Source organism: Macrosteles quadrilineatus, unplaced genomic scaffold (assembly GCF_028750875.1).
Source record: "Macrosteles quadrilineatus isolate MER2022 unplaced genomic scaffold, UCM_ALF_1.0 Scaffold_4__1_contigs__length_99947679, whole genome shotgun sequence".
NCBI classification, from domain to species: Eukaryota; Metazoa; Arthropoda; class Insecta; order Hemiptera; family Cicadellidae; genus Macrosteles; species Macrosteles quadrilineatus.
The window spans coordinates 25844378-25870718 of record NW_026542597.1 but is presented as its reverse complement, the minus strand read 5'-3'; the positions used below and the strand labels follow the sequence as shown (position 1 = coordinate 25870718).

The window sequence follows — 26341 nt, the reverse complement described above, 5'->3', positions numbered from 1 at the left end:
CAGACAAACAAACAAACACACAAACTTTCACATTTATAATATTAGTAAGATAAAATACAAAGACCACGAATGTCGTTTGTATGCGTCCATACGTTTCCAATGCTGCCAGTACAAAATCGATCTTGTTGGAATCAAACCAGCAACCTTCAGATGAAGGCGAGCGCTATAGCCACTAGAGTGCGTAGACAATGTCGTAATTATTCCTACTTTACGTAATCGCATGAAATGTTTAAGAATCAAATATACAGACTACGAATTTTAATACCTTACAGGTACCAAATTATATTTTCCTACAGTCACCCGGCAAAGTTGGCTTCCTTGTACTGTTTATAGTACAGAAAGCTGCTAATTGCTGCATATTTATACTTTGCCGTACGGTTTATACTTTGCCGTACGGTTTATACTTTGCCGCACATCAGGATTCCAACACGGCTATATTCTCGGCCCAGAGCTGTGGCCCGCGGCTCTCCATTGTGGTCCATAAGGCGCTGAGGATGACAGGCAGGCCCGTCCTCTAATGAGTCCGCTAATCACCACATTGTGGACACGCGTCTAATTAATCTCCAGAGGCACGCGAGCGCGTGCGCGTGTCGGCGGCGCGCATGTGTGTGTTGCGCGAAAACAGGCGAGTCACCGGGTCCAACAACCCGGAGAGAGCGAGAGAGAGCGCGACGGGACGCCAGCTGCTCGTCGTTCCTGCGGTTCCCGAAGGATAGGTGGGACTCGGCGCCCCCGGGATGGTGTCCCCGGCGCCCCCACAGGGGTACCGAGGCGCCACCGGAGACTCACCCCTATCACGTGACAAGAGACCCCCCAGGGCGGGAAACTGTGTCCAGGTGTGTGGGTAGTAATTGGTGACTCCCCCTCGGCGGTGCGCGATGAATGGGCCGCCGCTTAGACAATAACTGGCGGCTTACGGGACCTAGCCGACGTTACTGTACCAACCCTCGTAAACATCTTGGTACTATAGACTACAGGTGCTACTGTGGACGATAGCATGACTTGTGGTCATAGTGTGCTACTGTGGGGTTGCATCTCGTCATATCACTGGCGTTCATACTATGGATACGATTATGGAGGGCTGGGGGTTCAGTCGATTAAATGCCTTAGACCGACTTTTTGGTTATCGAGTGATTATGCGCTACTGTATATACAGTTTAGGGTCGCTCCCGTCACATCTGGCTTTAGAATTACAGAAAACTTAGACATAACTGCAACACTCTTTATCGTAATATTGTATCTTTATACTAAGGTCTACGTCAGTACTTATACACCGTACTAGTCACCAAAGAAATTAAAACCCCTTTAATCGAATTTAAAGGAACGAACTTTATTATACCAAGTAGTAAAATTAAGTTTTGTTTCTAAATGAACGAGTGACTTATTTAATACAGCAGATCAAAGAATCACATTATTTTGTTTCGCGTACTCTTTTGGTTGCGAAGTACAGGCATAACAGCTAGTAATACATAGTTGTAATCGCTCTTGTATCGTGTTTGTTAAATCACTTTTATTTCGATAGTTAACGCATTTATCGGCAGAGATCGTTTTGACGAGATTTAAGTAATACTTCTCGATTTTCAACGGCCTATCTATAAAACGGTTCAGAAAATCTTCGTAGTAGACAAGAATAAGTGTTAAACATCTAAGAACTATTAAAAGCTTCGTGTACTGTAACTAGAATTGCATATCGTCATTTTCCGATTCTTGGGCGAAAACATACTTTCTGTTATTCTTATACATATTAAAATGCTAAATAAGGTATAATTTTCGCACAATGACCAAACCTAGCTTAGCCAATCCATTGCCCTAAGATGCGTATCTGTGTTCACTATTTAAGTTCAAACTAATAATAATTTTTAGAATTAAACTTTTAAATGTTGTCAATTTTGCGTCTTAGAGCGTAGTGAATTTTAAACAAATTGTTTGCCATAACAGTTACAGAACCATACAGAACCTAGTTAGGCTAGAAAATGTTTAAGCTTTTAAATATTAAATATTTTGTTGTTATTATTAGTTTTTTAGAGGTTAACTGTAAGAAAGGACCATGAGGTCCTAAGGTCTCCCCAGGATTTCCATTTAAATTCATTTCAAGCTTGTTTTATCAATCATTCAAAAATAAGTAGTCCACGCCATTATATGGGTCACTGAGATTTATACCACGCAATGCCTAGAATTCATCCCAATGTTATACTGCAGTATTCACCGTCTCGTACGAACTGTATCCGCGGACGATTCTGGCGCATAATTGACAACTGAATTTCAACGCTCCCGTTTCCAGTCCAAAAAGATCAACCTCTTTTTAACCGTTCGATTTCCATACAATACGCACATGCATCTTGTCTCGTGTGTGTTTGTTTTATGAATAGCAATCGCCGAAAATTCATTCTTCCGCACCTGATTTATTTTTGTATCACACTTTTGAAACTTTTTCACTTAGCCATTGCAGTTTTAGTCCTCTAAAACACTTAAATAAAATAATATATCAGATATCACTATTCTACGGGGATATCGTTTACCCAAATTGTGTTTAAAATATCTTTAAAATCCAAAAGAACAAGCAATTTTCATTAAACTATAAATTGATTATGATTTGTAAAACGACATTATTTCACGACATTGGTTTATCAACAACATTGTTGATTATGTTTTGACATAATCCAGTTTTTGTAATGTGTTTGACATTACAGTTTCAAGAACTGAGTTCGTAGAGTACGTAAAACCTAAACAATTGTATAAATTAACACACGTACAAAACAATTTCTTCTAATATTATATTACGAAATCGTATAGAAGAGTTATGTTAATTGGCATTAAATAAATAAACTGTGTCACATCCTGAACTAATCGCAACAATTTATATTATTAAATACAGTTTTATATAATAAATCAACTTTTTTACCGACGGACGTGGTGTTTCTAAGGAATATTTCTGAATAGTTAGTTGTGTATGCTCGATTTAGAGAAACAGAATTCCTAGTCACTTGTTAATCACGAACATTTGTATATTTTTAAGAACAGACAGGGTTGGGGTATTAACTGATACATCAAATACTTTTACAATACTCTTCATCAGATTCGCAAAAAATTCTAAATTTTTCACAATTATTGTTATCAAGCTATCAAATTGTACAAGAATCATCACAGAAAACAACAAACGCTAATTGAACTTCGAAAGAACTAATCAAACAGAGTCAATAAATTAAGAAGGTTAATCATCAAAATGGGCAATCGCCAGTACATACCAAAAACAAATACAGCTAATTCAACGATAATGTTAAGATCTGCTCGACGCCAACCAAACGCAGAGGAGTAGTAGCGCCATCTGCTCAAATTACACAAACAAGCATTCAGTGGTGACGCGGTTAGATGGTAACTTGGATGTAACATAGCTGGTCTGCAGATCATCATCTCGAGAAGTTTACACAACAGACCAAACGTATAGAGAAAGGACGTAACAGAGCAACTTGTATGTTGATAGATTTTACATTTTACATTTCATAATTTTACATTTTATTTAACTTGTGGATATCGTTGAATGACTGTACTCACTACACAATAATTTGTCTATGATTGAATCTAGAAAGTGGTTTTATAAATCGGGACGAAAACAGAAAAAAGTACAAAGAAAGCTAGTTTATAACACCTACGATGCTAAAGATTGTAATTGATCCATGTTTGGTTCATTCTTACTGTCTTCATACTGTACTTCAGAACTGTAAAATCTAACACGTCTTGGTTGATGACAAAAAAGGATGTTTACGGTTCTTCGGTTTCGATGACGTTAAAGACAGTAGTTAATTTTTAAAGAAAATGTCTCTAATTCTTGTATAATAAACAAAATTTCATAAGATCAACCTCCTGAGCACATAGTAACCTATATAGCAATTTTACGCAGTCTCTAAATGTTTACGAATCTAAATAAATCCATCTAGTTAACATACTCCAGCCGTAAACTCCACAAATCGAGTTAAAAGGTATATTTAAATCACAGGTAAAACAGCACGTTTGTAGGTGAAAGGATAAGTTATGGCTGACAAGAACCTGAACCTCTCGTACTATTAATAATATTGGTCAATGTTCGGACGCTTTATGTCGAAAAATCCCTCTAATACCTCCTACGTCATTTGTACTTTAGAAAGTTCAACGTCAATTTTATGTACGAGAATTTACGAGCTTGGATGTTATGGAGTCGTAAAGTAAATTATTGAATTACACTCACCGCTGTTCTACAGACAATACGGTGATTCTAAGACCGATTTCGTTCATAAATGTTTCGATCTTATTAAATTAAGTATCTTCTGAACTATTACAAAGTCTTGAAGTCAAACTAAGAAAGGATTCTAATTTGTATCAAAAGCCACGATTACAACATTCCACATATTTTCATATTTTGTGTCAGACATTAGTGGTAGGTTGTATGTTGGTTACAGCATAGTAAAGGCGAAATCGATTTCTATAAAATGCACCCTACCAGAAACATTTAAAAAATGTCAACTTCAATAAAGAACAAGTGAAAAAAAATATTTGTGCATAATACATACTTCACATTTAATAACAATTCGCGTGTTTCTAATATATCAAATAAAGTAAATCTAGTATCTTGCTTAGGAAAAACGATATTATATAAATTAACAAATTAATTGGTACGGGACGCCAACTTTTTGACCAAACTTAACTGAAAGGATACCTTATTGTAAACGATGTATCTTTTACGTCATACCATTGACTATTGGTTGTATCAGGCCCCCAAGTGGTTTTTGATCTCAAAAAAGTAGGAAAAGTAGGACTTTTTCAGCAAAAAGTAGGACTTTTTACTGAAAAGTAGGACTTAATTTTACATACAAATAGAACTTTTTTGCTGATACAATATGTATAAAAAACCAAATAATACTAGCATACACAATAGTTTATCAAATATAATAGTGTATATAAATATACAGGGTGTTTCCAAATTGTCTGGACATATTTTGTGGACTTGTTTCTGGGGCTAAGACAAACATAAAATTCCATATAAGTATGCATGGGTCTAAAATGCCTAAATTTTTGTTGGTCGGTCTGTTTGTGACATTTAAAAATTATTTTATATCTTGGGCATTTTTTAAGATAGAACTTTTAAAATGGTTATAAATGTGTATTTTAGAAGGTGAAAAGAGCTTGCAAAGTTTCGATCCAATATCCCAAGCCGTTTCAATATGGCAGTCATTTAAAATCTTTAATGCCAAATTTCATGAAAACCGTAAATATTTAGAAAATGGTTTCCAGGATCAAAAAGATAGAGAATTCAAATCCAAATCAAATGAGACCTTGTTTGAAAAATCGGATGACAAACAACCATAAATAAGTTTTTTTTCAACATTCGGTTACGCAATTTAATAGCACTACCATACTGTATTCTTATTTGTTATTTTTCAGAGCAGTATGGGTAGTCCTATTAAGTTGCGTAAACAAATTTAGAAAAAAACTGATTTGGTTGTTTGTCATCAGATTTTAAAAAAACAAGGTCTCATTTGATTTGTATTTGAATTCTCTATCTTTTTGATCCAGGAAACTATATTCTAAATATTTACGGTTTCAAATTAAATTTGGCATTAAATATTTTAAATGGCTGCCATATTGAAACGGCTTGAGATATTGGATCAAAATTTTGCAAGCTCTTATCACATTCTAAAATACACATTTATATCCATTTTAAAAGTTCTATCTTGAAAAATGCCCAAGATATAAAATAATTCTTAAAAATCACAAACAGACCGACAAATTAAAATCTAGGCATTTTAGACCCATACTTATATGGAATTTTATGTTTGTCTTAAGCTGGGTCCTAGACGCGGAAGCGGAGAGCGGAGAGAGGAACGCGGAGAGCGGAAAAGAAATTAACATGGTGTTCCGCTCCGCTTCTAGGAAAACAGAAACATTAAATTACCTAAGACAAGTGGAGTCCGCTCTCCGCTTCCGCGCCTAGGAAAACCCGGCTTTAGCCCAAGAAAGAAGTCCACAAAATATGTCCAGACAATTTGGAAACATAACTAAAATAATTCTATATATAAATTTTAAAATTAAAATCAATAATTAATTATTTTTATTTAAAAAATCTTCAACTAAAAGGCCGGATATAGTTTTAGCTGAGATTGTACACCAAATATTCAGAAGTAACGCACAAGAGAAATTTAAGAATGTTAAGGAGTCATTATCTACAGTCATCACGAAAAAATATTTAGGACAAGCAGCATTAAATAAAGGATAAAAATAAATATGTTTCCCTAACGTTAACCAACCCTAATTTGTGTTTAAAATGGTGTTGTAAATAAGAAATTTGTTCTTTTTTTTATATTATTTAATATTTCAGAACTAAAATTAATATAAAAGTAAAATGAATTTTTTTGGGTGGAAAACAGAAGCACGAATAGTTATTTAAGTAGGCCTATAAAGTACGGAACTAGATATAATATAAAATTCTAAAAATATGTTCCAAAAGTATTTTGAATTAGTTAGATTAGAGCGATCTTAAAAGTAGTAGGAATGTTTGAATTGTAATGAGTAAAAACTATTTGAGCCAGTGAAACTTGGACATTTAAACTTAAACTTAAGCCTTAATTTATTTTGAATACAGTTATGTCAAAAAATCATGTTTAGGCTAATCAGGGAAACACTGGACCGATAAGTGCTAAAGTAAACTACTTTTGAACTAGTATCCCAGGGCTCCCCTGGAGCATTGATTTCCCCTCAGTTTACTTCATTGGGGAATCTAAAAGACATGTCAGAATAGTAAGCACTGATAATAATCACAATTTTTATTTTCTATCACAATAGTATTGCCATGTCTTTGAAAATAAAAATGTTTTCACCCAATAACAATGTTGATAAGATTAACCAGACAGATACTACCGGTACTGGAACTTATAAATTAAAGATTTACACCATTATTTAGTATTTAAATGTGATCAGGAGGCTAAAACTCAATATAATGAAGTATAAATTAAAATTTAAAATCATTTAACAAATTGTTTTATAAAAAAATTATCTCAGTCAGTCATATTTTTTAGGAAAAAACTTCTCATTGGGAAATATTGATAAGTAAACATTAATAAGTGTAATAAAATATCGCAAAATCGACATAATTTTTATAAAAAAGTAGGAAAGTAGGACAAATGTGTAAAAAGTAGGACTTTTCCTACTTTCCTACTAAAAAGTAGGAAAAGTAGGAAAAGTAGGACGACTTGGAGGCCTGTTGTATTAATAGTCAAAGGTCATACTAACTATTGCAGCAACAAAAATTAAATGATAAGGTCGAATTTTATCAAACAGAACAATCTTTTAGTGGCTTAATCAAAAACGTTCAATTCGAATGAAATATTTGATACAGCTGGTACAAATAAACAGAATGTCTACAATTTCGGTAATAAAGGGTAACAGGTCTTTTCGACAAGAGTTTCACCACCGTGGAAAAATGTTTTATGTAAATGAAGATGATGTTGATGAGTTAGTTGTACGTTAAAATAAAACAAATAACCAATCTTACAGAACAAGAACAACATCTGGCATTTCCGGTCCAAAACAAAGAAACCTTCATCGCCATGAGTAGGCAAAGTTTCTTAAGAACGTACAACAGTTAATATATATCTACAATTTGTACATACAAAAGCTGTCACCTTAACTTTCATTGAGCTAACTTCGATAGTGCCGGTTATCTTATTCAAAACTCTTCAAAATACAACTAGAGGACACATACTGATCCGCCACGTTAAAATAAGTATCATATCCAAGAAATAATCAAACTTATGATTTTTTTATTGAGTAATACAGTATCATGAACGATCAATAACTCAAATTAAGGCCTATAATTTAATAACTATTTTAAGCCTAAAAAATATAATAAAGAAAACGATAGGTATTGATTTTTAATAATAGAAAAACCTTCTAAAAATAATTTTTATGTTGGTTGTTCATCTTGCGTTTGTTTGAAACTCGTCCGATTATAATAACTTAAGGAAAGCCGGTATTTCACTGAAGGTTCATAGACCAAAATATATAGGATTATATAATTATAAGTGGTGAGATACATCTAAAATTGAAGTTAAAATTCGAAAATAAATCAAATTGATGTGTTTTGGTCGAGTAATACAGTAGATAAAAATGTGCCGGTGTTTGATTGTGACATCTGTGCATGCATACCTTCAATTTGAGACCCCAATCATGAAAATTGGTCGAGTAGAAGAGCCAAACGAACTCGGAAAAGAAAAACTAAATTTAAATCCTATAAGAAATCAGAAATACATTGGGAACAAATTTCGTTTTCGAGTGAGACTGTAGATAAATATATATCGATGCTTGATGTGAAAACTATGCGTGCATACCTTTCAATGTGAGACCTCAATAATGAAAATCGGTCGGGTAGATGAGCCAAACGAACTCGTAAAAGAAACCCATTTTTTATGTATACAACTCTATACAACTTTGAGGAACATCACACAGTAGGTCTAACTCGGTACTTCAAATTATCATAGGAGTTTCCCTCTCTATTTTCTCTTAAAATCTAAACGTCCAATCTATAGTTCAATCCCTATACACTTTGACGACAGAACGTAATAATTATTCACACAGCATTGTCGCACGTTGACGTTTTGCACCGCACCATATCAGGCGACGGATGGCCAAGGGTCAGCTATTACCGCGCATGCGTTGAGCACCGCGACGCCGCGCCGCCGTCGTGACATCATTAGCGACGATTAGCACCTCTGTCACGTGACCAGCCAGAAGCCTCTGGCAGTCGAGGCTCCCTCCAACATTTCGGTACTTCCATAGCAATTTGCGGCGAGGCTCTTTAATCCTGCTACTTGGTTGATTTGAATTTTCGAAGATTAGTCATACTGTCGAATTGCGTGGTTGTGCGCGTAGATTCAAACTGCTGATTGGTTGTAGTAATCGACTAGCAATCGATGGTCGCCAGTTCAATGCTAAGGAAAATCTGTGTTCTTTTAGCTGTCTCGGTCTGTAAAAATAATGAAAATACTGCAGTACACCCCTTCAGCATTCATATTCAGTTTAAAATACGTACACAAAAGCACGTCGCTAACGTGATATGCGAGTTACTGTCGTCTCAGAAAGAATTTAACAGATTTCCAGCAGCTTTATCGCAAAACTAAAGATTTCGCTTATTAACGTAAACGTAAACTATACGAATATCCTCACTGAAATTCCTAAAACTTAAGAACACACTAAACTCTAGTTTGGTGTAATTGTATATTACGTTACTAGTCCTGAAAATAGGTGTTTGGACGAGTGTGGTCGTTCCCGTGCGAGACGAAGTCGCATGCGAGATTATCATACGAGTCTGTGAACACATTTTGAACGAGTGACGTACGATATTTTACGGCATACTACTCTAAGCTAACTTTAAAATAGATCTGTACAAATCCTTATGTATTCCCACCGACTATACGACTAACAACGCTATTCATAACTAGAAGTTATGTTTTTGTTTATAACCACTCATTGTCAAACATAATATAATCAGCTGGTTGGTGTCCGGTAAAAACTCATTACAGTACAGTAGTACGTAATGAAACCCCATTTGATTAAGATGGCGGCAAACAGTTGTTTTCTGGATCCAATGTTTTCTAATCCCACAGGAATCCTAACCCAATTGATACACGGTATTTCTGAACTATTGCATGGTGAAACGATTAATAAAATAAGCCAAATCTGTATAATTGCATACATCACGCATAATTTAGATTACTATGCAGTCGTATAAAGATTCTACCTAAAAACCATCTTATTTTGGACGTATTCATCCACCCTTCAACCCGAATCACACTTCTAATTTTCCAACCACATGCCCACCAGATCGTTTAATATTTATCCGAACTGAGTGAAAATGAGTATAAACCAGTTGATGGTGATGTAAGCGGTCTTGCGGGGCTTCAGTGACAGCGGAGTGTGGCGTGGAGGCCGTCGAGTGGTCACTCTGGTCACTGGCTCGGCTAAAGGCTAATGGGGGATAACATGGTGATTATTGGTGGAGAGGACCACACGGTGTTGTATGACAAAGCTAAACCATACACCCGATTATTCCACCACATCCTAATTTTGCATCCTCATCAGGGTGTCCACAGAAAATTTGCCATTAATTTCCATGACTTTCCATGACTATCCATGACCATGTATCATTGATTTCCATGATTCACGAACTTTACTCGAAAATTTTAATATGACATACACACACAAATAACACTGCCTGGACGAGTTATTTGACAAAAAAATAGTGACATATGTATTAACAAATGACAATGGAGTACAATAGATACAACAATGACCTAATACAAACCCAAAACTCATAAACTAGTACAACTGTAATAAATTTAATTGTCGTATGTCTTGTGAAAAATGCTACAATAGTCGGGGTTACGGCCGACTAGAGCATTGAAAAGTCTCCTCAAATCCATCAATCATTGGGGATTTCCATGACTTTTTACCTATTTTCATTACTTTCAATGACCAGAATTTTTTTCCATGACTATCCCTGACTTTCCAGAATGTGGACACCCTGCTCATCATTCTCTAGTTTTCAACATCAAACTGTGAGATAGTCTTAGTCTCCCTGAAGATGAAACTCTACGTGGAATCCAAAACATTAGCGAGCATTGTTTCTCCGATTTAGACACGGTAGTCGTCTGAAAAGCACAAATCTACTCGCAGTAATTAATTGTTGTTACAAATTCTAAACTAGGGATTTCTTCGTACCCCAGAACCTTGATCCCCGAATCCCCCCGAGATCCACCTCGTTAGCGTAGCCTCTACCGACGGCTCTATGCAAATAATGCGTGTAATGGCGGCGGCGGAATGCGCATTCGCGTGTCTGCGCGTGCGCGCGTCCACATAATAAACAGTCCACTAAATACTTGTATCGGGGCCCGCATAAATAACCGCGCTCCTCTGTGGCGGCCGCACCGCGCCGGACAAACAATACCGACGGCCACGGCCGAGACATGTGTTGGTGGAACTGACAGTAGCATTGTCATAGCGGCCTCATTGTAGATGCGAAAAGTGCTTTATCATTATGTTAACAGTTATCAAAGGTAGCCATGTTGGATTTCTTAAATTAGAACTTTCAAAATCGAGATGTTCGACGGTAGAAAGTGTTTGCCGTGATACCACGTGTAAGTGGTGCAAGATTAGGAACATGTGATTGACAATGAAATATCCGTTGTTTTCGGATCAAGAATTACTTGCAAACTCAAAAAAATGAAAGTAAACTGCATGTATTGGTCAGTAGCGTATAATTGGAATCACAATCGCACTCGTTGGTTTAGAGGACAGGAGAAAATATTACCGTTACTGTGCCATTATAGCATAAAGATAACATTATGTTCGCTCAGCTAAGCTGCCAACTGTCTGCCATTGTTGATCATAGCCTGACTTCGTGTATCCATACAGAGCTTGGGTGGTACATTACTTGCTTGCGGTGAAGATGAGTAGGCCCTACTTGGCTGTTCCGATATGTACTGCCGAAGCAAGTACTACAAGCTGAAAATGTTTCAAGTTTTAAAACGAAACATCACGAAAGAAGAAGTACCTTACCACGTAGTTTAACATTGAACTACTTCAGAGAAAAATCAGTGGCTTTTTGATGGTTTTAAACTTGGCAAACCGCCCTAGACTATTGGGATGATATGGTTATGGTTAAAGAAAAAGCTGGTCTTAAAGCATCAAAGGTATCTCATTCATCCTTAATTCAGTCGCCCCTTCGTAATTGGTAATTGTTAATACACCACTGTGATGTATCCTAATGACACATCAATTTCAAATGTCTGTGACAAACACAGTCAAATTTCATCCTAGAGTTTATTCCTGAAGTGTCAAGACTATTAACTCTAATAACCGATGAACAGAGACAGTATTCACCGAGTCCAAGATGTGTATTTCCCAACACTACAGGTGTCTGTGTTGCGAGAGCGCGTCGTCGTCGTCGTTGTGCTATGTTGTTGCGCCGTTTTATGGGATGTAATGAGAGTCTCTCTGGTAAACAGTAAACACATAACATTCCCTTCACTCCTCGGCTTCGACTGTAAACTCCATACGATCAATTTCCCAACACGGTTTTGTTAAGGAAGGAGTTAAGCAATTACATAAGAAATTTAAGAGTGTATTTTTCTCGAACTGCATTATTTAAGTTATGGTATTATTATTCATAGATTAGGATTATTTATGTGAGTTTGGTAGTTTCCAAGGGCTTCGGGCGTTCGCTGATGTTAAGATGTTGACGACGTTATATAGAGGTTGATCAAAATTGGTCACGCTTTAAAGTTGAGGAAACGACACAGTGAGGAGTCGAAAACACAACTTTTGTAATGAGTAATAAGGAGTATTCTAGTATTCGTGAGTGTAATGAAAGAGTTGTAATCTATAATAATTTAAAACGGGTATCACAGCAAACAACGTTTAACATACATGGGGAGGTATTTAATCACTATCCAGATCAGAACACACCTAGGATGTACCGAAACAGTGCCTGAACTAAGATAAAAGACCTAAGATGTACTGACATGTTGCTCGAATTAGGATTTTGTTCAATTCCACAAGAAAACTATTCAAGGTACTATATTCAAAAGTGCATATTTATTTATTGGAACCAATTATTGTAACGCTAACTTGAAATTGTTTTCCAACTCCTAATCATTTTTTCAGACATCTACGTATAAAACTGGGAAATACAATAAAACTTGGTAAAATGGATTTTGCACAAAAACTTTTATACATTTTATAACGTATTTTTGATACGCTCAGTTTATTTTCAAAATACTGTACAATGGATACGGTAGACAATTTAGCTGCTTTGAGGTGCACGATCTATCACAAGCATGATCAAGTTTCATCCTTTAATTTGACAAACATTCGAAGTGTTAAAAACCCCTAGAATGAAACCTTACTTAAAACAACGGACATGACTAATTTAGACCACCTCCATCCAAAACTTGAATCCAGTGCTAAATTATATTACAAATGTCATTGAAGCATATTTAGCCCAAAATCATCTTCTATATCTCACAACCTTGCGGAGTAAACTTCAACCTTCCCCAACCTTATCAAAGTTACTCCACAATCCACCTACGGTAGAAGCCTGCCAAAACATAGAATCTGTTGGCCTCGTAAGATTTCAACTTAATTCCAAAGGAAACAAAGGAACTACATCAACAACGAGACACTCTATCCCAACCTTTCACTTTACAAATCTCAAATCTTGCTAGCAAATTTCAACCTACCTCAACCCTAGTGAGGCCAGAAGCCGCCGGCTGCAGCGCCGCGGCTAGCCTAGAAGCTGCTGGTCTCGTTACTACAGACCAGTCTACGCGCACCGCATAAATTAACCGCGGTCGCATCCATCTAATTATTTGGCGCGGCGGCGGTGGATGCGAGATATCGCTCTTGTTAACACCGTCACCGTCACGATAACTCCCGTTCCCGGTCCTGTACCGCACTCTATCGGCATGTTCGTTATGCGGCTTTGTTGAGCTTGGGGGAGTTTTCATCGTTTTATCAAAACTTGGAAAATGTGGTCCTTCGAAAGCGCAAGTCATTAGATTACTTCAATTTTTCTGTTGTGTCCATACCGTTCGATATATTTAGCTTGCGGGGAGTTTTCAACGTTTTATCAAATCTTAGGGAATTTGGTCTCACGGATACTCGCAATGTTGAGATTAAAATGATGCTTTTCGCATTCATATTTGTCAAGTTTGAGATCACACCCACTTTTCTGGTTTTTATACCGTTTGTTATGTAGCATGGTTTGAATTTCATAGTGGAGGTTTTCATGAAGTTCTTTTGTGAAAAATCTCGGTCCTACGAATGCGCATATGTTAAGGTACATACACGGATTTATTTTCCTCGTTGTTTTCTGACGTTTCCATACCGAGTCATCTTTGTTTAGCATCCACAAAGTTTTCATGAGACAGAAAATTTTAACAAAACTAGACGAATGTTTAGATTAAAATGGTGCTTTGCACATGAATTCGTATTCGTCAAGCTTGCGTTCACACATATTCTGGCATTTACACAACGTTATTCATAAAGCGTTGTTTAGCTTAGAGGAAGTTTTCATCAAAACCATTTTATACAAACATGAGATACAATTTGACAAAACAAATGTTCATAATGCAAAGGATAATTGGTGTGTGTACACGGAGTACACATTGGGGTTCACTCAAAGTTTTTCTATTCTGTGTTCCCAAACCATATGGCTACGTTTCGATGGTCCAAGATGGGGAAAGAACTCGCTGCACCGGAATGGCCTGGTTAAGAAGTGACTTGATTATACCAGTACAATAGTGGTTTGGTTTTCTCGGTTGGATATCAAATTGCATGGAGAACTCTGTGCTTCTGGATATTTCATTGCTGAATTCACTATTTTCTTCTTATCCATTGTTTTCGTACCACATGTCTAGGTTTTAGGAGTATGGTTAGGGTAGAAAACTCCGTTGCCTCCGTCGCTCCAGATTATTTGAATTTAATTTCAATAAAATCTCCCTACAGCCAGAAATTTTCTATCATACGACAAACTTTTGATAAAAAAACCTCGTATTTTGGATTTTTAAATGGCAGAGAATTCTTGAGCCTACAGACTATTTCTTAAATCTCACTACAATAATGCTTGCATAACCAGTGGTTCCATATTACTTTGATAGTTTTTAGCTACCAGATTACAGGAAACTGCGTAAGTTTCATAATTGATCTAACATCATCCAGTGTCGGTTCCTTTACAAATTGGTGTGTTTAACGGATTTAAACGGCAAACACTTCGATGTCTCCAGTTTATTTAATTTTACAGCTCACTAAAATCTCCATATAACCAGTGGTTTCCTACCCGTAAGTGAAGTTTTGCGATTTAGTGAAAGTAAAGAGAAAGAGAGATAACTCTGAAGATTCGGGATAACCCGTTACAGAACTCTATACCGTAGTACGGTAAATTTCCCCATGCCTTCGGTTCCCTCATAAAGACATAAATGGGTAAGTTTCGAGTGATTTTACAAGATAGCTTCATATCTCACAATCAATTATTGAATTTTAAAAGTGACATCGACCCTCCTGCACGGTGGTATGCTATTAGCAATATTTTTAACAACTCTTTGTCTAAGAAGTTTTCAATTTTTAATCTGACTAAATTTCTTTGATCAAGTTGTGGGCAATATCGGTACCGGAGTATCTCGTTGCTGTATACTAACCCTTTACAACTCCGCTAGTCCCTGGGCTCTAGTTTCCCTCCAAATCCCACTGTTTTCCCACCATATGGCCGTCCCGGACCAGTCACATTCCGAGTAACAAGCAGCCCATTGGCGGTCGAGGCACGTGCGACGCAAAAACCGCCCTGATCCAATATTTCGAGTGCCCGCTTTTTGTCCGGGAGACGGATCGTCCGGTAAAAACGAATAAGATATAAACGGCCGCTAAACAATAGCGGGTCCGGCGGCAAAAAGACGACCGCGGGCACGGGCAGGAACATATGGTCGGGTATGATCGGTCATACGCATCTGGCCATCCCGACATATGGTCGTGTTAATTACCGCGGACCGCATTCCCGGGCAGAAATCCCGTTTTGACACTTAATGCGCGCAAAATTAAACGCCTTAACAATAAATAAAGTTAATGTATAGTTGTATTATGCTTTGATTCGTCCGCCCGGTGGAATGCGGGTCGTTAGTGGCCCGTTGGTCCAGCACCTGTGTGCATATCGCGGTCGTAATGGGTCGTACACACGAGGCAATTGATTTGATCGTGCTGGAAGTGTCTAAAACATGCATGTGTCTTGGCAGAAATAATAAAGATGGCGAAATTGTGAGTTTCTAGTTGCAAACTTTTGTTCTAAAAGTAGGATTTGGTTCAATAATTTGTTTTTTTTTCGACCTCTAAATTTATGTCGCTAAAGGGTTTGAAGTTGGGCATCGATTGTCATCTTTCTAATATAGCATTGATATAATAATTAGACAATCTCACTAATAGTATATATGAACGGTCTAAGAGGAGAGAAAAGTTGTGTACGGGTTAAACTAATATTTTGAATGAAATTAACATATTATCTATATAAATAAAATTAGAGTTTTGTCTGTACATTGCTTAGAATAATGAACTTTTTGGTTATTTTTACATTTCATAGGTCAGAGAAACCGAATCAAACCTTATCTCAATTTCTGTCTGTCTGTCTGTCTGTCTGTCTGTCTGTCTATCTGTCATTCTCTTGGTAACGCTAAAATACGCACTTTATTACAACTACTCCTCAATAACTATAGCACTGTCCCGCCTGAAACTTATTTTCCAAATACTATACATATATGAGATGGTTTTAGACGTATTTCATCGAATATGAGACAGTTAGATATTTAACAGTAAACCCTTGAAAATCAAGTTTTTGTCGATTTTTGACGTGGAATTTCTGGAAGCCCATGTTAACCTTATGAGAAATGAAATTATTGAATCTTAACAGCTGTTTCAATTAAACAAGTTGGTTCTGTTCTGTGATGTTCAATAGCATTAAAGTTACAAGGATTACCAACAGGGTGCAGCACTAGCACTATTATTTCTTTTACATTTATGACAACAGCTAATTTGCAACCTGGAGGCGAGTGAGCGTAGCGAACGAGCTAACCTGAAGGCAAGTGAGCGTAGCGAACGAGCTAACCTGAAGGAAAGTGAGCGCAGCGAACGAGCTCCAACATACAGGTGAGTGAGCGTAGCGAACGAACTTCAACCAGGACGTGATTGAGCCATGCAAACGAGATCAGATAGTAAAAATAAAAGTAAGCCTACCGTTATAGGATCGACCGGCATCTTAAAATATGCAAACCAACTGCTGTTCGTTATATAAGAAGGTTTCAACTGAATATTATAAGATCCCCGTGCGTAGAACGGGTACACAGCTAGTAAATAATAAATCTAACAGAAATAGTGCGAAAATGGTGAATTTAAAATATTAAATCCCCATGAATAAATCCATATACCAGGTGTGTGCAAATATTGTATGAAGTGTATAAATTACGTTCTCTTGGCTTTTAAACCCCCAAAAACTCGATTTGTCTCTAATTAAAAACCTAAATTTACAAATTATGTTTATGAATCAACTCGTCTAGCCTCAAACTAGAACATGAAATTACATTTGGGTTTAATTCATAAACCCGGTAAAGTTGCATGTTAAAATGAAACGGAGTAGCCTACTACAGAACCATATACAAAATTGTAAACTCTACTTAGGATAACAATACATGATCGGCGAACTATCTGAGCAAAAAATGAACGTTGAATACCACGAACAAATCAATAAGTTAACAAAACAATCAATATTGAACGTTGAATAGCACTAACCATTCAATAAGGGCCTGCGCTACAGACAAGCACACCTGTTCGCTCGCCGTGGTTACGCGCGAACGCCTAGATGTAAACCCAATCGAGCGTATCTAACTGCCTGATGGTGTAATTATCTACAAAACGTAGTAGCAATAGTAGCATGGCGAGTGTTGAATGGAATAACTGAGAAAATCACTGAATGGAACGTCGTGGCTACCTGGTTACGCCGTTGAGCTACGGTTGGGATTGTCAGAAATATAGTTGGAGAATTGATTGGGGTAAAACTCCATAACAACAATTATTGTTATGTGTCTAACACCTGTTGAACATTTACAATTCATTTACGTGTTTTGAACTTAAAACTACTAGTGGCTTGTAGGGACATAGGTCCCTAAAAAGCTTAAATTTAAAACTATGTTCCCAACTTTTATTTTAAGATATTAAAATCTCATTTTTATTGTTTCAGAACCGTGGAGTCTCGGCTGAAAGAACACTACCTACCGCCTATCTCGAACATGAAAAAGAGTATCTGCTTGGCCACAAGTGACATTTTTCTCATCTATGAAACTATAGTTCAACTACAAAATTAAAGAAATAGTTGACAGTGTTGCCAACTTTTAACCAACCCTGACGTGTATGAAGGAGGAATACTAAGATGAAGCAAAGTATGCTGTCATCTCGGAGCAAACTCTACAACATCAAAGAGGAATTCAAAGCTCAAACAAAGTATGTTGTCATCTTGAAGCAAACTCTTCAACATCAAGGAGGAATAAAGATCAAGAAAAATGTTGTCATCTTGAAGCAAACTCTTCAACATCAAGGAGAAAATACAAAGATCAAGCCAATTATGTTGTAATCTTGAAGCAAACTCTTCAACATCAAGGAGGAATAAAGATCAAGAAAAATGTTGTCATCTTGAAGCAAACTCTTCAACATCAAGGAGAAAATACAAAGATCAAGCCAATTATGTTGTAATCTTGAAGCAAACTCTTCAACATCAAGGAAAAGTACAAAGATCAAGCAAAATGTTGTCATCTTGAAGCAAACTCTTCAACATCAAGAAGGAATTCAAAGATCAAGCACAGTATGTCGTAATCTTGAAGCAAACTCTTCAACATGAAGGAGAAGTACACAGATCAAGGAAAATGTTGTAATCTTGAAGCAAACTCTTCAACATCAAGGAGAAGTACACAGATCAAGGAAAATGTTGTAATCTTGAAGCAAACTCTTCAACATCAAGGAAAAGTACAAAGATCAAGCAAAATGTTGTCATCTTGAAGCAAACTCTTCAACATCAAGGAAAAGTACAAAGATCAAGCAAAATGTTGTCATCTTGAAGCAAACTCGTCAACATCAAGGAGGATTAGAAATGATAGTCATCCTAAAGAAAGTTTTTAACGTCAACAATGAAAACAAGAGCATTTTTCAAAGAGTGTTTGCATCTTGAAGCAAACTTTCCTCTGTTATAGCTGATGAAGACATCTTTACCTCAATGGTGGTTATTTGAGATTCCTACCTCTTCAAACTCGAGCAAGAAGATAATGTTGACGGAGAAAAATGGGGATCAGAAAAGATTCAGGAACATCCAATTAAAATCGCAGAAGATATTTGGATCACACAAAGACCTGAGAATCTTCACGAAAGGAGGTCAAACAGAAGACTCTTCTCTACATTTAAATGTAAGAACTGTCAGGCAGAGGGGCAGTCAAATATAACACTTAAATAGGCGTTGATTTAAGTCAACTTTTACAAAATGGCGAAGTTAGTCTAGAACACAGCGGTTTTAAAATTTGAGTGAACAACTATAGATTAGTTGTCGTTTAGCACATTTAAAGAATGTTTGATACTATTTGTTTTGCTGTGCAAACACTGTAATTGAATATTAATCAATGCATTGATGTAAACAAAGATTTGTTAGACGACAATATTAATACGTAATATCGTAAAAAGATAGCTTAAAAGTTTTTCTTATTATGTTTTATTTAAATTATCAACAGTGGAGGTAGTAGTATACATGTTACTATGTTAAGCAGTAAATCTCTATAACGTTAAATACATTACATAGTAGCATAAGTTAAGTCGAAAACACGATTTAATGAGTTTTGTAAATTTTTTAGTGTGAACACTGAACATTCTAGCCTATACGTTCTTATTCAGCAGATCTACTACATTGTAATTAACGATTGAAATAGTTAAAGAGGTATTTGGCAAATAGTCTCCGATTGAAATATTTAAAAATTTTCAGCACACACAAATTAGTTAAATACATTGAAATGTTTTCTTCACGCACACAAATAAATGAAATATTAACGTATATCCACGGATAAAGCAGAGCAACCACGACTGGACGAGTTTTTCACCTCATTATACCGGTGTGAGGCGACTCTGAGAGTTGTCCGGTGAAAAAGAACACAAGTTAGCAGTAGACAGAGCAGGTGGTGCGACCTGCCTACACTGTCCACAACTACCGCCCCGCCGAGAATAGGCAGAACAGTAGCTGTGGAAAATATTGACACCATCCACGTAAAAACTGTATTGATCATGAACATAAATACCCCCGCCGCAGCAAACCTGCAGACTAAGCGAATTTCCATTTCCCTAAATACACTAAAATGTCTCCTTAAAATTATCACATTTATTCCCTATTTAAATAGAATCAGTTTAAGACATACTTAGGTTTGCTGCAACAGGGAGGGTAAAAGTGTTTTTTATGTAAAATGTTAATAGTTAGTAAGAAATAAAAACATTTTCCAAATTTGGGCAAAATATGTTTATAAACAAGCAAACTACAACAGTTTACTTATTCTCCATAAGAATAACATAGGAATTTTAAATTTACAATTTACAATTTTTTGAAATTTTTTCCGTAACCATTAGGCGCATTATAACGCTTCAATATACTAAATTATTTGTTTTTTTAAGCTCTACAAAATAGTTTCGAAAGAAATTGCAAAATTTTATGTTTTTTGGGTCAAAAATGGGAAAAACCCATTTTTACCCCATAAAAGCCCCCATAAACCCCCGTTCCCATGGTCCGATCATGCTGGTTCGCGAACTCGTTCGAATAAACGTAGGTTTACACGTTTGTACCAAATTTCATCAAAATCGGATCATTTTTGCTCGAGTTATCGCGCTAACGGACATATATATATATATATATGAATTTGAAGGGATGGTGTTTTTGACCTCTAGGGACCTCAAAACGAAAAAAAATCGGTCCCGGGTCCAGGTCTTACCGTGAGTACTACGGTAATAGCTTATTCCCTATATGGGAAATTCGCTAAAAATGAAGTCATTGCCCAAAAATTAAACATATTCGTAATATGGACACAAAAATCGTCCTAACCATCTGTTACAGCTATTACATTAGTATAAGATTCGGTCCAGCGACGTCATTTGCTCGTTTATGATACATACAGTTTATGTTATAGTATCCGTTCTGACATAATCTTCTTTAAGTTTTTCGCTATTTTATTTTATTAACGTAGGATACATCTAGATTAATGATACATAGGACATGAGGAGTGTACTACAGTAAAGATTCTACTTTGTGCGTTATTTTTTGCATATATTCAAAAGAACATGTATTTAATTCACTGGGGGATATAAATAAAAAAAAAATTCTAAGTAAGAAATGTATTTAAAGTTTTGCACGATTGTTGGTCCTGTTTCGAGCACAAACACTTGGGGAAACTCAATAATGGCGCATTTTACATTTAAACCCCCCGCTCCCACACAAAAAGCAATTGCTTTCTTAAAAAGAAAATATATTTTCTAAAAATTTCAAACCCTTACTAAATCTGTAAGGGACATAAAATTTGATGAGGGCGAATGTCTACGTCTTAATTTGTTAAGGAATGTATAAAAAATCAAATTTCAAAAAATTACCCATTTGAAAATTTTTGAACATGTGGATATAGACGCCTGATATGAGATGGTGAATATAACATAAATCTATAATTAAGATTAGCATATTTTTTCGTAAACTTAATACAACTACGAGACTAGTTTATATTCATCGCAGAATTGGCAAAAGACTTCAATAGCTTTATTTTTTTATTAATCAATCACTTTACTTAATTTAGGTATCGAAAAATGGTTGAACATACATATACAATTAATTGTTTCATTATTTGATAAAAATGTGAAATTTTTACTAATTCAACATTCAATTAAGCGAACATTAGTTTCAGTGTAAGATATGCATTAAAACACAAAAAAGACATTAATATATTTTGTCTCTGAAGGCAATGATTCCCAATCATAGTAATATTTTATTATTATTTAAAAGCATACATGGCTTTATGTATTTTATTTATAGCATACACAGTACCTCAAACAAAAATATTACATGAGATTATAGATCACAGCTTATAGATTCAATATACAGCGTCCTTTATTTAAAAGTGAAAAAATGTAATTTATAAGACAATTTACAAGATGACTTTTTTCATCGTAACTAAAAAATCTGTTATTTAGTAGGCCTTACTGCATAATTTATTTTTTAAGGTTTATTAGGCAAGGATTTAAACATGTATTATTCAGGCCTAAGTTAAAACAGTATAGTCAAATTCCTGTTACCAAGTATTAAATCGTATTTTTCATTTTATTGTATGTTTTATTGTAATGTTTATTGTGCATAACTTTAAAAGTGTAATTTGTAATACAGTTCTACAATGGTATGTCAACATTTTATGTTAAAATTGTATTTCTATTCCCTAAAATTTCAATATTGTAACATGGTTAGTTTGGATATTTATTATTTCCCTTATTTCCAGATAACAACGATTGCTGATTGGCTGCATCTGGCAGGTACGTAACAAGTGGTCGCTAAGAGGGTTTTCATAAAAAAAATTAAAATTTTAAAAATAGACATATTTCAATTTTTACTCAACTTTTTAAGTATTAAAATACTCTATTGCAATGATGTTAGAATTATGATAAAATTGAAATAACCTCTGAACTAAAAATACTTTTTTATACCCTTAAAAATGAACATTTCGTTGAATGAGGTTACGTTATCATTGAAAAATTAAACATAATAATATCTGTGGAGATAGGTTTCCATAAATGTTAATAATATAATTTTTTAAAGTAATTTTAAAATATTTAACATTTTAATCATTGTAATAAGGTGTATAAATTGCTGAACAATCTAGTGTGTGGTACAATATTTTAGTGATAATGTCAAATTTTTAGTTATTTAACTATATTTTATTTGTAAAATTGTATATTCACGCAAAAAAAGAAAATTATTTCCAAAGTAAATACTATTTACGGGTAGACCAACAGAAAAATATAAGCTATGTGTATACTAGAAAGTGTAGATAAATTTAAATTTAAAATTAGATTAATCAGTGTTAATTATAAAGGAGGGGTACATAAGCAAAATAAATAAATAAAATATTGGCATGTCCCATCAAAACATACTGATAATCAGAATGTATTTAAAATTACAAGATTAGGGCTATAATAAAGCCATTTTGTAAGCATATAACTATACACGTTATATTTTCTTTCGAAATGGCGAAGAGTGTGCAACGAATTTTAAATAGTTATGTTTAGTTTTTGACAACAAACTATAGGCATTAATATATATACAGTATTGCATATACGTTTCATAACTTATATAGGAGATATATTGGATATATAACTTATTTCGAGAGTGGTCAATTAATAATGAAATGCATAACTAAATTTAAATGTTCAACAAGGCCAATATATAATAAATTGTTTTATTCACAAGCGCTTTCGGAAACTAAGTTTCCATCGTCAGGCTGTGTGTGGAACTTTCAAAGTTTGCACACACAGAGAATATAAGTAGGTTGTATTGTTTGATAAAATAATAGCACGAGGTTAACTCACTAAAACGGACAGTAAAAATTTATGAGACTGGGGAAGAAACATGCGGTACATAAGTGTGCATACAAAAACACGAAATAATAAAATTCAAAGAGGCAAGCGTACTAAATTCTTATCAAAGCCTTATTTACCGGATTAAGTGAGGCAAAAAACGGTAATGGAGAATTTGTAATTTAAGGACGCCATTATGAGTTGTATTTAAATATTGAATCGGTATTCAAAAGATACTGCTAAGTGTGTTGCTTAAAAATGTAGTTTTTTTACACACCAACTTCTTTTAATCTTGGCAATTTTAAAGGGCACCCTATCGTACGCTAGGCATTTTTTATGTGCCAATCAACACTATAAAACATTATGTATCACAAGACCGAAAGAGATTAGACGACAATACGAACAATTAACAAGCGTTTTATATGGGTAAAACATGTTTTATTTGATAAATTAAAAATGAAAGAGATACGGATGAGGTTAACATTTAAAGTTTTGGAAACACAAAACCTGTAAAATGATTTGACAATATTTGACACATATTGGGTATTTGAATTTTTTTGAGTTTTGGCTATAGCTTACACTATATAGGCCTACTAGTATATTTGCAAAAAATACTTTTTTCAGAAATATTCGTTTTCTGATATTGTTATAATATTGCACATCAAGTTAAAGCTTGCATCAAAAGAATTGTGGAATTTAATTGGAGTAGAGATCTATTTTTTTCAACAAAAAAATAAGAGCATTACATTTTTTATATATTAGCCACAATTTTGAAAAGAGTAAAAATAATCTACTTCTGATAGTCCTAAAATGTTTGTAATAAATAGAGCTTTAAAATGATTTATAATCATATAACAAACAAATAGAATATTTGCTAGAATTTGAAATTCTGACATTTGAACTAGTGGACCTCATTTTTCGGGAAATACTTTATTTTAAAACATAAAAAAAATTACGTTACCTCTCCCTAGGGGGGTTAGTGTTGATAATTGTATTTCATCATTGTAGTTAGTTGTAGGACCAACGGGTTCTTAAAGCTGGAGTGAACACAATATTCTTTCTCAACGTTTAATTGGTAGGGATCGGTCTCTATAATAATGAAAATTAAAAATCTAGCACAACATTACTATGTCCCCTTGCACTCGCGTTTGCACATATCACAATCGTCAAGCATGTGACGCGGCTAATAGCTGTTTAGATCGTAAGACTTCTGACCTGAAAACAATAGGTTAAAGCCACGCCAATCGCTAATGGCTTTTCACTATGGTCCAAAGCTCGTCCAAGGCTGAAGGACCCTAGAAATCCAAAATGGACAAACCTCTGTGGCGAAACCTTCATCTGTACAAGAACCTAATTCAATCCAAAGCCTTTCGGAAACTTGATTTCGATTTCAAAAAAATCATAAATATGTTAAGCATATTACTAAGAACAGTATCGTTGCTACTGAGAGAAGCGTCAGGGATTGTGACCCAATATGTAAATACTCGCTAGTATGCGAATACGCAACTACTGCATTGCAACCGAGCATTACACTCACAAAGCTTTCTCAGTTGATTGTAATTTACTTTCCGTCGACAAGGTTACTTTGCGCATTGGTCATCACGGAAGATGTATTCCGAAGTGAAACCATCCGATGTTTACAAAACTTAAATTTTACATCGCAATAGTCAAGTAGGCCCACAACGTAAACTATTTGAAACGAAATATTGCTCAGTTTCCAGACAAACTCAGTTAAGATTACATTGAAATGTAACTATTTGTGTGTGTAATTTTTCGTCTAATTAAAGATATGTGTAAACAATTAATTAAGCATGATGTTAAATTTCAAAATCAGTCAAATTCCATTTCATTATAAGAGTACGGGATATAATTCACTTGGTTGCAATTTCCCCCTTTTATGAAGCTTCTGTTGATTATTTTACCTATTCTCGACTTAGGTTGTATTCTATAGTGGTAAAATTGTTGTTTTCCGCACTTACAAAACCACAAGATATACCAACCAATTTCAGTGTCTCGATTCTTACAAAAAGTAAACATCTTACAAACTATTTCCCAGTTACTATTACTAACTATACTATTCCTCTAACCAAATTTTAATTCGATCTCTTTCACAATCAATATTTAAAACCCCAATATTTTCCCAAACGCCTCATCATTACTCATAACCGCTCAGATCTTATCCAAACGATTTCGAAATCAACATCAACAGAGTGGTTAGCCCCAACAAATGGTCCCACGGAGCGGCTGTCTTCGCCGTTTAAGATTAGGGGGTCTGAAAGTTAGTAGAACTAATTGGTAGCAAATACGGCGGAGGGGGGCTTCGCCCACCTGGGTGAGTCATGGTAGACCTCCTACACTCGGCCCACGGTGCGGCGCCTGGTGTAGGGGGGCTCGGCCCTGCTGGCTGACCACACGATTAGGCAACTCCTCAAGGATACAACGACTTTCCTCTAGAGCTACAGGCGGAGAAAATTGCGTTTTTCATTTACAACATCAGCTGTTTTGAATGTCAGTTTTGCTAACTTTATAATTTTGCGCATTGAAATATTTGTAATAACGTGTTTTTGTGCTTGACATATTTTCTCTAGGTATAGGCCTGCTCTAGAGTTAAAATGTGCTACTCACGTTTAAAACGTGTTTTGTTCATGGCTACAACAGTTTGCTAACATATTTAGTCACCAAACTATGTATACAATAAAGATTGATACAAAATCCGTTGGAATATCAAAATGGAAACAAATACTAAAAACTAAGTACCTATTGGTAATTTGGACATAGGTGCGGGAACGATGGATTAAATTCCAGACCTGTCCACAAAATTCGGAATGGTTGGACTTGTAAAATTCATGAGTTACGTTATTCTTCTACATTACATTTGCAAATACAGTATAACATTTTGATTGAATTAGATTATTGTGTAATAATAACTCAAGCCTCGTTGAGTTTTAAAACCTACATAAGTCGGTTTTACCCTATACCGTGCATCTACCTTTACTTGAGTACAGTACGTTATTATTTAAAATATTAAAATCCTAGAAACAATTTAAGATTTATGAACATTATTACCTAACGTCTCCTCATTAGATTTACTTATTCACAGCTCAAAGTAAAAAATTACTCATTTCAAAAATTAAATTCGACTTAGTTCACGAAT

The 26341-nt window shown here is 35.2% G+C and overlaps 1 protein-coding gene and 1 long non-coding RNA gene across 2 annotated transcripts in view; one reads left to right on the top strand and one right to left on the bottom strand.

Annotated features, from left to right (window-relative positions):
* The window catches only part of LOC128991282 (serum response factor homolog), a 136606-nt gene that overhangs the window by 49510 nt on the left and 60755 nt on the right, over positions 1–26341 (bottom strand). The window lies entirely within an intron of this gene.
* LOC128991283 (uncharacterized) overlaps positions 1–26341 on the top strand; it is a 52463-nt gene that overhangs the window by 20776 nt on the left and 5346 nt on the right. Inside the window, exons 4-5 of the long non-coding RNA XR_008490624.1 lie at positions 17801–19013; positions 22113–22146. This is a non-coding gene — a long non-coding RNA (uncharacterized LOC128991283). The remainder of the gene's footprint in view (positions 1–17800; positions 19014–22112; positions 22147–26341) is intronic.